The sequence below is a fragment of the Nuphar pumila genome, chromosome 15, assembly GCF_984573655.1.
Source record: "Nuphar pumila chromosome 15, dmNupPumi1.hap1.1, whole genome shotgun sequence".
Lineage (NCBI taxonomy): Eukaryota > Viridiplantae > Streptophyta > Magnoliopsida > Nymphaeales > Nymphaeaceae > Nuphar > Nuphar pumila.
In genome coordinates this window covers 50,813,478-50,823,147 of record NC_143263.1, presented here as the reverse complement: position 1 = coordinate 50,823,147, position 9,670 = coordinate 50,813,478, and the positions used below count along the sequence as shown (strand labels likewise).

The following is a 9,670-nucleotide window of genomic DNA, read 5'->3' as shown; positions in this document are numbered from 1 at the left end:
AAATTTGTCACATGAGTGGCTGAATGCTAGCCCTTCTTCTATTATTACATAAAACTCGTCGAGCTGAACCCAGACTCCCCATTGTTTTGTTCTATTGAATTTGGCTTGTGAAAGCATCTGAACAATGAGAGTTCTGTCGCATTGGTGTGCTGAGTCCCGAAGGAACTTTCTTCTGAACACTCGAGTAGAATTTGTTCAATGTCTGTGCATTTTTCAATCCTCTCAAATTGAGTGGACTTGCCAATAGCCGTCGGCATCGTGGAGAAGACACAGTTGGTAATGCTGGTTCCCATGATGCATGAACAGGAGAACTAAAATTCACAATCTTGTTGCTATTGATGTTCTTACCATCAGGAGTGGCAACTGATGAAGACGAGAACAATCTTGACACCCGTCTGGGATTCATTGTGAAAGACAACCTAGCACTTGTTCCCTTCTTCTGAATGGAACCAATATTGTTGGTTGTTTCAGGTTGCACTGAGAATCTGCGTGACTCATGCTCCATTAAGGCAATAGAAACTCTCCGTCTTGGCTGTGCAACTTTGGGGAGCCGCATCACTGGATCCAGAGAAGATATAGACACCCTTTTGGCTCTCATCGGGAATTTTGTCAAGGGTGTGGTTGCGGCAGCAACCGTTCACAAATTTTCTTTGCTATCTGAAGCATGGGATGCAATATTTCTTTCACATCTCAACTGGGATGAATGATACAAGGTGTTGGTGATGTCTTTGCTCAGAGGTACCCTCATCTTGGAAGGGAATTAATGGTGGTCTCTCCAGCAGTTTCTTTTGATCTTTTGCAGCAGTGGCCGCAACAACTTTGTTGTCCTGCTGAATCCTAGTTTTCCTCTTATCTCCAAGTTGGGATTCGAGATGTTTTACCTGTGTAGAGAACATACTTGCAGTTGATGGACAATTTCTAAGGCAAAATAAAAAGAACTTCGGATTTGCCATCCTAATCTGAATAGATGGGTTTACCTTTTCTTGGAGGTTCCTACACATTTGTTCTCTTGATCTGAACTTCAGTTGCAGTGCCTCCAAACTTTCCTGCATTTTCCGTGATTCCTTCTCATCTTGTCTGAGCTTATCAACCTATTACAAAGCAAATTATCACTAGGGCAATCTTTAAGAAAGCACTCAAGTATTGCAAATTTCCAATGATAAAAAAATACACCCAAGGGTTTCAAATTATTAAAAATGCACCTAAAGATTTGTCCATTAATCAAGAACACCTGTTAGGTCTATCACTAACCAAACTAGAGTGCCAATTTACATTTTACCCTCACAACTTTAGTGCGAGGGTAATTCTTAGAGAGAGAGAGATAGTGTTTAAGTGTAAAAAGGATTTGAAGTTGGATTTCAAAGGCAGTTTGGATGAAAGAAAATCCATGGATCTGATCGATCGACCCAAAAAAGACAGTTTTGAAAATTCTGAAAGTTAGGTGCCTTTTCGAAGTTAGGTGCCTTTTTGAAAGTTCCCTAAACATCATTATTTATTATCAGCACTACCAATATTCCTACAGATTCACAAACAGATCCTACAATCAATGCCAGTTCTCCAAATGTTACCATTTGGTCATGTCCTTATCTACAACATGATCAATATATATGCTTCAAGACACAGGAATTCACATCTTTATGTGAAATGCCTAAAAGACTTTCAAATCGAGAATCATTTGTTATTAAAATATTGTATCAATCTCAAAGCAAATTTTTCCTATCAAACATAACCTTTGATGCATGTTTAAGCAGGTGTGGCTAGGTAGATTGCATGGTTTAAGATGAAAACAACCTACAAAAGGAATAAGAAGTTCTGCAGGGGAATGCATTGATTGCTTTGAGTGACGTGAGCTTAAAATTATTCATAGATGTTGGGCACTCGATATGCAATTAGTGCAATGAATAATCCTGGGCAGACAGGAGTCTGACAGAAAAGGTTTGATCAAATTTATCTGGATGATAAATGGAGGATTATGAAAGGACCCACAGGGAAAAAATAAAAAGTTTTGGATTATGTATACAAGTGCAAACCAAGAGGAGAATTGAGTACTTTGCAGCAGTAGACTGTCATTATGAATCACGAAAATGATCAAAACTCAAAATCTGTACGTCAGACAAATACAAGTATATACTAAAATGTTCTGCAGTAAATTTGTCACATGAGTGGCTGAATGCTAGCCCTTATTCTATTATTACATAAAACTCGTCGAGTTGAACCCAGACTCCCCATTGTTTTGTTCTATTGAATTTGGCTTGTGAAAGCATCTGAACAACCAGAGTTCTGGCGCATTGGTGTGCTGAGGCCCGAAGGAACCTTCTTCTGAACACTCGAGTAGAATCTGTTCAATGTCTGTGCATTTTTCAATCCTCTCAAATTGAGTGGACTTGCCAATAGCCGTCGGCATCGTGGAGAAGACACAGTTGGTAATGTTGGTGCCCATGATGCATGAACAGGAGAACTAAAATTCACAATCTTGTTGCTATTGATGTTCTTACCATCAGGAGTGGCAACCGATGAAGGCGAGAACAATCTTGAAACCCGTCTCGGATTCCTTGTGAAAGACAACCTAGCACTTGTTCCCTTCTTCTGAATGGAGCCAATAATGTTGGTTGTTTCAGGTTGCACTGAGAATCTGCGTGATTCATGCTCCATTAAGGCAACAGAAACTCTCCGTCTTGACTGTGCAACTTTGGGGAGCCGCATCACTGGATCTAGAGAAGATATAGACACCCTTTTGGCTCTCATCGAGAATTTTGTCGAGGGTGTGGTTGCGACAACAACCGTTGACAAATTTTCTTTCCTATCTGAAGCAAGGGATGCAATATTTCTTTCACATCTCAACTGGGATGAATGATACAAGGTGTTGGTGATGTCTTTGCTCAGAGGTACCCTCATCTTGGAAGGGAATAATGGTGGTTCCTCCAGCAGCTTCTTTTGATCTTTTGCAGCAGTGGCCGCAGCAACTTTGTTGTCCTGCTGAATCCTAGTTTTCCTCTCATCTCCAAGTTGGGATTCGAGATGTTTTACCTGTGTAGAGAACATACTTGCAGTTGATGGACAATTTCTAAGGCAAAATGAAAAGAACTTCGGATTTGCCATCCTAATCTGAATAGATGGGTTTACCTTTTCTTGGAGGTTCCTGCACATTTGTTCTCTTGATCTGAACTTCAGTTGCAGTGCCTCCAAACTTTCCTGCATTTTCCGTGATTCCTTCTCATCTTGTCTGAGCTTATCAACCTATTACAAAGCAAATTATCACTAGGGCAATCTTTAAGAAAGCACTCAAGTATTGCAAATTTCCAATGATAAAAAAATACACTCAAGTGTTTCAAATTATTGAAAATGCACCTAAAGATTTGTCCATTAATCAAGAACACCTGTTAGGTCCATCACTAACCAAACTAGAGTGAAAATTTACATTTTACCCTCACAACTTTAGTGCGAGGGTCATTCTTAGAGAGAGAGATAGTGTTTAAGTGTAAAAAGGATTTGAAGTTGGATTTCAATGGCAGTTTGGATGAAAGAAAATCCATGGATCTGATCAATCGACCCAAAAAAGACAGTTTTGAAAATTCTGAAAGTTAGGTGACTTTTTGAAGTTAGGTGCCTTTTTGAAAGTTCCCTAAACATCATTATTTATTATCAGCACTACCAATATTCCTACAGATTCACAGACAGATCTTACAATCAATGCCAGTTCTCTAAATGTTACCATTTGGTCATGTCCTTATCTACAACATGATCTATATATATGCTTCAAGACACAGGAATTCACATCTTTATGTGAAATGCCCAAAAGACTTTCAAACCGAGAATCATTTGTTATGAAAATATTGTATCAATCTTAAAGCAAATTTTTCCTATTAAACATAACCTTTTATGCATGTTTAAGCAGGTTTGGCTAGGTATATTGCATGGTTCAAGATGAAAACAACCTACAAAAGGAATAAGAAGTTCTGCAGGGGAATGGATTGATTGCTTTGAGTGACGTGAGCTTAAAATTATTCATAGATGTTGGGCACTCGATATGCAATTAGTGCAATGAATAATCCTGGGCAGACAGGAGTCTGACAGAAAAAGTTCGATCAAATTTATCTGGATGATAAATGGAGGATTATGAAATGACCCACAGGGAAAAAATAAAATGTTTTGGATTATGTATAAAAGTGCAAACCAAGAGGAGAATTGAGTACTTTGCAGCAGTAGACTGTCATTATGAATGACGAAAATGATCAAAACTCAAAATCTGTACGTCAGACAAATACCGGTATATACTAAAATGTTCTGCAGTAAATTTGTCACATGAGTGGCTGAATGCTAGCCCTTCTTCTATTATTACATAAAAGTCGTCGAGCTGAACCTAGACTCCCCATTGTTTTGTTCTGTTGAATTTGGCTTGTGAAAGCATCTGAACAACCAGAGTCCTGGCGCATTGGTGTGCTGAGGCCCGAAGGAACCTTCTTCTGAACACTCGAGTAGAATCTGTTCAATGTCTGTGCATTTTTCAATCCTCTCAAATTGAGTTGACTTGCCAATAGCCGTCGGCATCGTGGAGAAGACACAGTTGGTAATGCTGGTGGACATGATGCATGAACAGGAGAACTAAAATTCACAATCTTGTTGCTATTGATGTTCTTACCATCAGGAGTGACAACCGATGAAGGCGAGAACAATCTTGAGACCCGTCTGGGATTCATTGTGAAAGACAACATAGCACTTGTTCCCTTCTTCTGAATGGAGCCAATATTGTTGGTTGTTTCAGGTTGCACTGAGAATCTGCGTGATTCATGCTCCATTAAGGCAATAGAAACTCTCTGTCTTGGTTGTGCAACTTTGGGGAGCCGCATCACTGGATCCAGAGAAGATATAGACACCCTTTTGGCTCTCATCGGGAATTTTGTCAAGGGTGTGGTTGCGGCAGCAACCGTTGACAAATTTTCTTTGCTATCTGAAGCAGTGTTTTAAAACTCGCTGAGTCAACTCGTTGACTCGGCTGACTCGGCTCGGCTCGCCCCTCCAGCGAGTCAACCCGACAAGGCAAACTCGATTTGCCAAAACTCAAGCTTGACTCGGGCTTGACTCGGCTTGACTCGGCCTGACTCGGGCGAGTTTTGGGATGTTTGAAATTTGTTTTTTGAGTTTCAAATTACAGTTTCGAAATATATAAGTACATATATTTTAACAAGGGTTACCCCCAGATTTTGTATAAAAAAGAAAATAAAAAATATTTAAAGATAAAAAAGCATTTAAATCCATAGAATAAAATCGCCATGTTGTTCGAACTACTGTTCACCCTGTGTTATCAACTTATTCTAGCAAAATATTTTAAAAAAATGATTCTCACTATATATGGCAGGTCAACTGTGCCTATGGAAAGTCATATTTAGGTTTCATCATCCATTTGTTATGTGAACAAGCATTGTACATATTCAAATATTAGTAGTCTTTTTATAGTTGTGCCATTAATATATTTCCTGCATAGTTTTATACATGAGAAAATTGCTTATTTATGTTGATATTGGGCATACTGTAAACTTTCAATATGCACATATATCCCTGTTTTACATTTATGGATTTGTTAGAGGGAATTAAAACTTTTAAAACAAGCTAGCATATATGATTGGCCATTTTAGGAACCTTAGGTAGTAGCAGACTGAACTCATGGTGACCAAATCCTCTAATTCAAGTCATGAATTAGTCAAAGTGCTTCTATAGATATCAAATTCAATTATTCAAGCAAACCTCTATAGCTCTTTGCAGTTGTTTTTATATTCTTACAGACATTTGGATACTATGTTTACTCAAAAACATGGTTTCAGACAAATTATATATTGTTTTTCTTTTAAAATCAAAAGTTAACAAAACCCGGTCCGAGTCACCGAGTTGACCCGCCGAGTCACGAGTCAATAAAGAACGAGTCGAGTTCCGAGTCACGGGTTTTAAAACCTTGATCTGAAGCAAGGGATGCAATATTTCTTTCACATCTCAACTGGGATGAATGATACAAGGTGTTGGTGATGTCTTTGCTCAGAAGTACCCTCATCTTGGAAGGGAATAATGGTGGTCTCTCCAGCAGCTTCTTTTGATCTTTTGCAGCAGTGGCCGCAGCAACTTTGTTGTCCTGCTGAATCATAGTTTTCCTCTCATCTCCAAGTTGGGATTCAAGATGTTTTACCTGTGTAGAGAACATACTTGCAATTGATGGACAATTTCTAAGGCAAAATGAAAAGAACTTCGGATTTGCCATCCTAATCTGAATAGATGGGTTTACCTTTTCTTGGAGGTTCCTGCACATTTGTTCTCTTGATCTGAACTTCAGTTGCAGTGCCTCCAAACTTTCCTGCATTTTCCGTGATTCCTTCTCATCTTGTCTAAGCTTATCAACCTATTACAAAGCAAATTATCACTAGGGCAATCTTTAAGAAAGCACTCAAGTATTGCAAATTTCCAATGATAAAAAAATACACCCAAGGGTTTCAAATTATTAAAAATGCACCTAAAGATTTGTCCATTAATCAAGAACACCTGTTAGGTCCATCACTAACCAAACTACAGTGAAAATTTACATTTTACCCTCACAACTTTAGTGCGAGGGTAATTCTTAGAGAGAGAGATAGTGTTTAAGTGTAAAAAGGATTTGAAGTTGGATTTCAATGGCAGTTTGAATGAAAGAAAATCTGGATCTGATAGATCGACCCAAAAAAGACAGTTTTGAAAATTCTGAAAGTTAGGTGCCTTTTTGAAGTTAGGTGCCTTTTTGAAAGTTCCCTAAACATCATTATTTATTATCAGCACTACCAATATTCCTACAGATTCACAAACAGATCCTACAATCAATGCCAGTTCTCCAAATGTTACCATTTGTTTGTACTTAAAAAATTCAATCGGGTCCGAGTGTTTCCGGGCAGGCCCATGCTCTATTCCACGAACTCTGCTAGCAAAATTAAGAGAACAGACAGTTTCTCCAAAATCTGCAGCACTTGGACTGATCTGGACAATCATCAAAGTCTTGCAGTCTCCGCCTGCACAATCAATTGATGCATAGCATCAATGCTTGTGGTAGAAAAGCAGTTGCTTAATCTTCAGAAGTGTGTGAACTTTTATGAGTTGATTATACAAGGGAAAAACTACACACTGGAACTGTTCAATTGACAGAATAGAACAAATTATTTACCTAGTGAGCTTTGCAGCAGATGGGTCAGCTTGGAGTTTCTATTTTCAGTTTTTGACAGCACAAACAATATAGTTAGCATCTCCTTTGAATATAGAAATATAGAAATAATTAGATCCATATTTTTTATGGTTAAATAAGTTACCGATATGGCACATGTGTTGTCTTGGTAGCAAGGGCAGAGATGACACCTCCAAGAGCAGAAAGAGACTTGTTGATGGACTGAGACTCCTTCAGACGTTCTCCTTGGACTTCAATCTTCCCCACACGCTCACTGCCTGCTAAATCCACCAGCCAGAGATGACTTCTAGTAGTATGCCCATCAATCAGGTTCTCCCCTTTCACGGTTACACGGACCAAACTGCATAAGAATTACCATGTGGAGATTAGCACTACAAAAATGGCGCTTGCTGAATATAGTTCTGATGATGATCAGCTAATCAGGTGATATGCCAAATCACTGTTTGTTAGCTTTTTGACATCGTCACCATCCATCACTTCCAACGTAGCCATCCATCGAGTAAACATTAGAGCCCGCTCTAATGATGCATGTGACATCATCATCAATTGTCCGGCTGGTTGCTGTAGATTGCGATGATGGATGGTTATCATGCCAAATCTCCAACAGTCAGTAATTTGGCACAACACCTGATCTGAGTTCAGTTCTGATGTGCAAGAACTGCGATGATGGATTGCAGCAGGAAAACAAATCTTTACATATTGTTCTGTTCGTGAAAAAGAAAAAAGTTACCACCGTGACCATGACTGTGAAGATGATAATGACAATGATTACCAATGAGACCGGCTACTAAGCTCATTTGCGCTTGTGGATCCAACAGCTCTGGCGCGGCTTCCAGATTGTAGTATATTCCAGACCTCCTTTGTATCAGAAACCGGAATCTCAATTACACCTGGCACCTCGTGCACCCCTTCACTAACTTGCTTTATCTCCAGCCTGCTTGGTATTTCACAGGAAAAAACTTCTAATAAGACCATATTTACAAAAGCAAGGAGACTTGTTAAAAAAGAGCTCAAATAAGTTTATTTTTAGTGGAGAATCCTTTGCTTACTTCTTTGTTGGTTGTGAACTTTCAGAATCAAGAAGGTCCCTGATTTTTTCATTATAAACCTCCAACATGCTCACGAACAACCTATATTTCTCGGTTTGACTCCTTTCCTTAGCTATACTGAAAAGTTTCTCCGTCCTGTAGTTCACTCCTCTGTTCTCAGGGATGCCTTCCATTGTGAAAGTCTTTCCCGTGCCAGTTTGTCCATATGCAAATATGTGACGTTGTATCCATCTAATACTGATACAACAACTGGTGCTGTTTGTTCAAATACAGATTCTGAAAGCAATACCGTACTAATAAGAGCAAGATAGAGGTGAAAGATATAATGAAACCTTTATTAACAAATGATACCTTGACAATCGTTAGGACCGAAAACATGGTCAAATTTGAATTTTCTCTTGGATGAATCAGAGGAAGAAATTATCTCCAGCTCTGAATCTTGGGATGGATCAAACTCAACAATAGAAGTCATGGCGCTTTGAATCTCCTCTGGGCTAAGAGGTCTACACCTACAAAAGACCCTGATGTTCCCCTTAAGCTCAATCACTTCATTGTAGAGATGTTTCCTTGTTTTGCTTTCTTCCAGATATTTCTTCTTCAGAGTTTCGTATTTGGTTCCTAAAATAAGAAACAAGACCCCAACAGAATCAAAGAACTATTCATGTTTACTTTTTCCTTGGAAGAAGCACATATAGGAATAAATGAAAGGAAAATTTATAATGAATGAAAGGAACAATTAGTGTACCCAAATCCTGAATGGCCGAAGAAATCTCCGTTATAGGGAACAATCCTTGGATCATTTCCTTTGCTTCTTTAGAAAATAGGGTGTGTTCCTTCTTCAAGATCTGAAGCAAACCACAGCTTTTTCTAAACATATTTTCCTTTTATCTCTTTCAAAGATACCAGAAAGGCAGAACCCGACACGAAAAACCAGGAAATAGGGTAAAAGAGGAGACATGCCTGGAGTTTTTCATCAAGAGCGTGAAGCGTCGTTGATAGATGGGGTTTGCTTCCATCGATTAGGGCATCTGTGGCAGAATCTGAAAACCAGAAAACTCATGTAGGAGATTACCCAGAAAGAAAAACAAAAGCAAAGATGAGAAACAAAACCACGAAGGGAAGGGGGAAAAAGGAAAATAAGAGATTGGTATCGAGAGATTTTTTGTTTTACCTTGGTGGGATGCCATGGGGAAGGTTGATGGAGGGCTCTGAGCCGAAGGTTCACCACCATGAAGATCTTGACTCAGGTTTTCTTCTGGTAGGGATGCCATAGATTGAAAGCGTTTGTTTGTCGGTGAGAGAGAGAGAGAGAGAGAGAGTTCTTTTCTTTCTATCAGAGAGCAGAGACAGAGTTCTTTTACAAAATACATCGTGTTTGAATTTGTTATCAGTCTCAATCCAGTCCGTCCATCTGCATGTCAGAAGATCA

General features: G+C 39.0%; 1 pseudogene; it reads right to left on the bottom strand.

Annotated features, from left to right (window-relative positions):
* Positions 1 to 683: 683 nt before the first annotated feature.
* On the bottom strand, positions 684 to 9,543 carry LOC149815388 (kinesin-like protein KIN-14S; annotated as a pseudogene).
* Between the last annotated feature and the right edge of the window lie 127 nt (positions 9,544 to 9,670).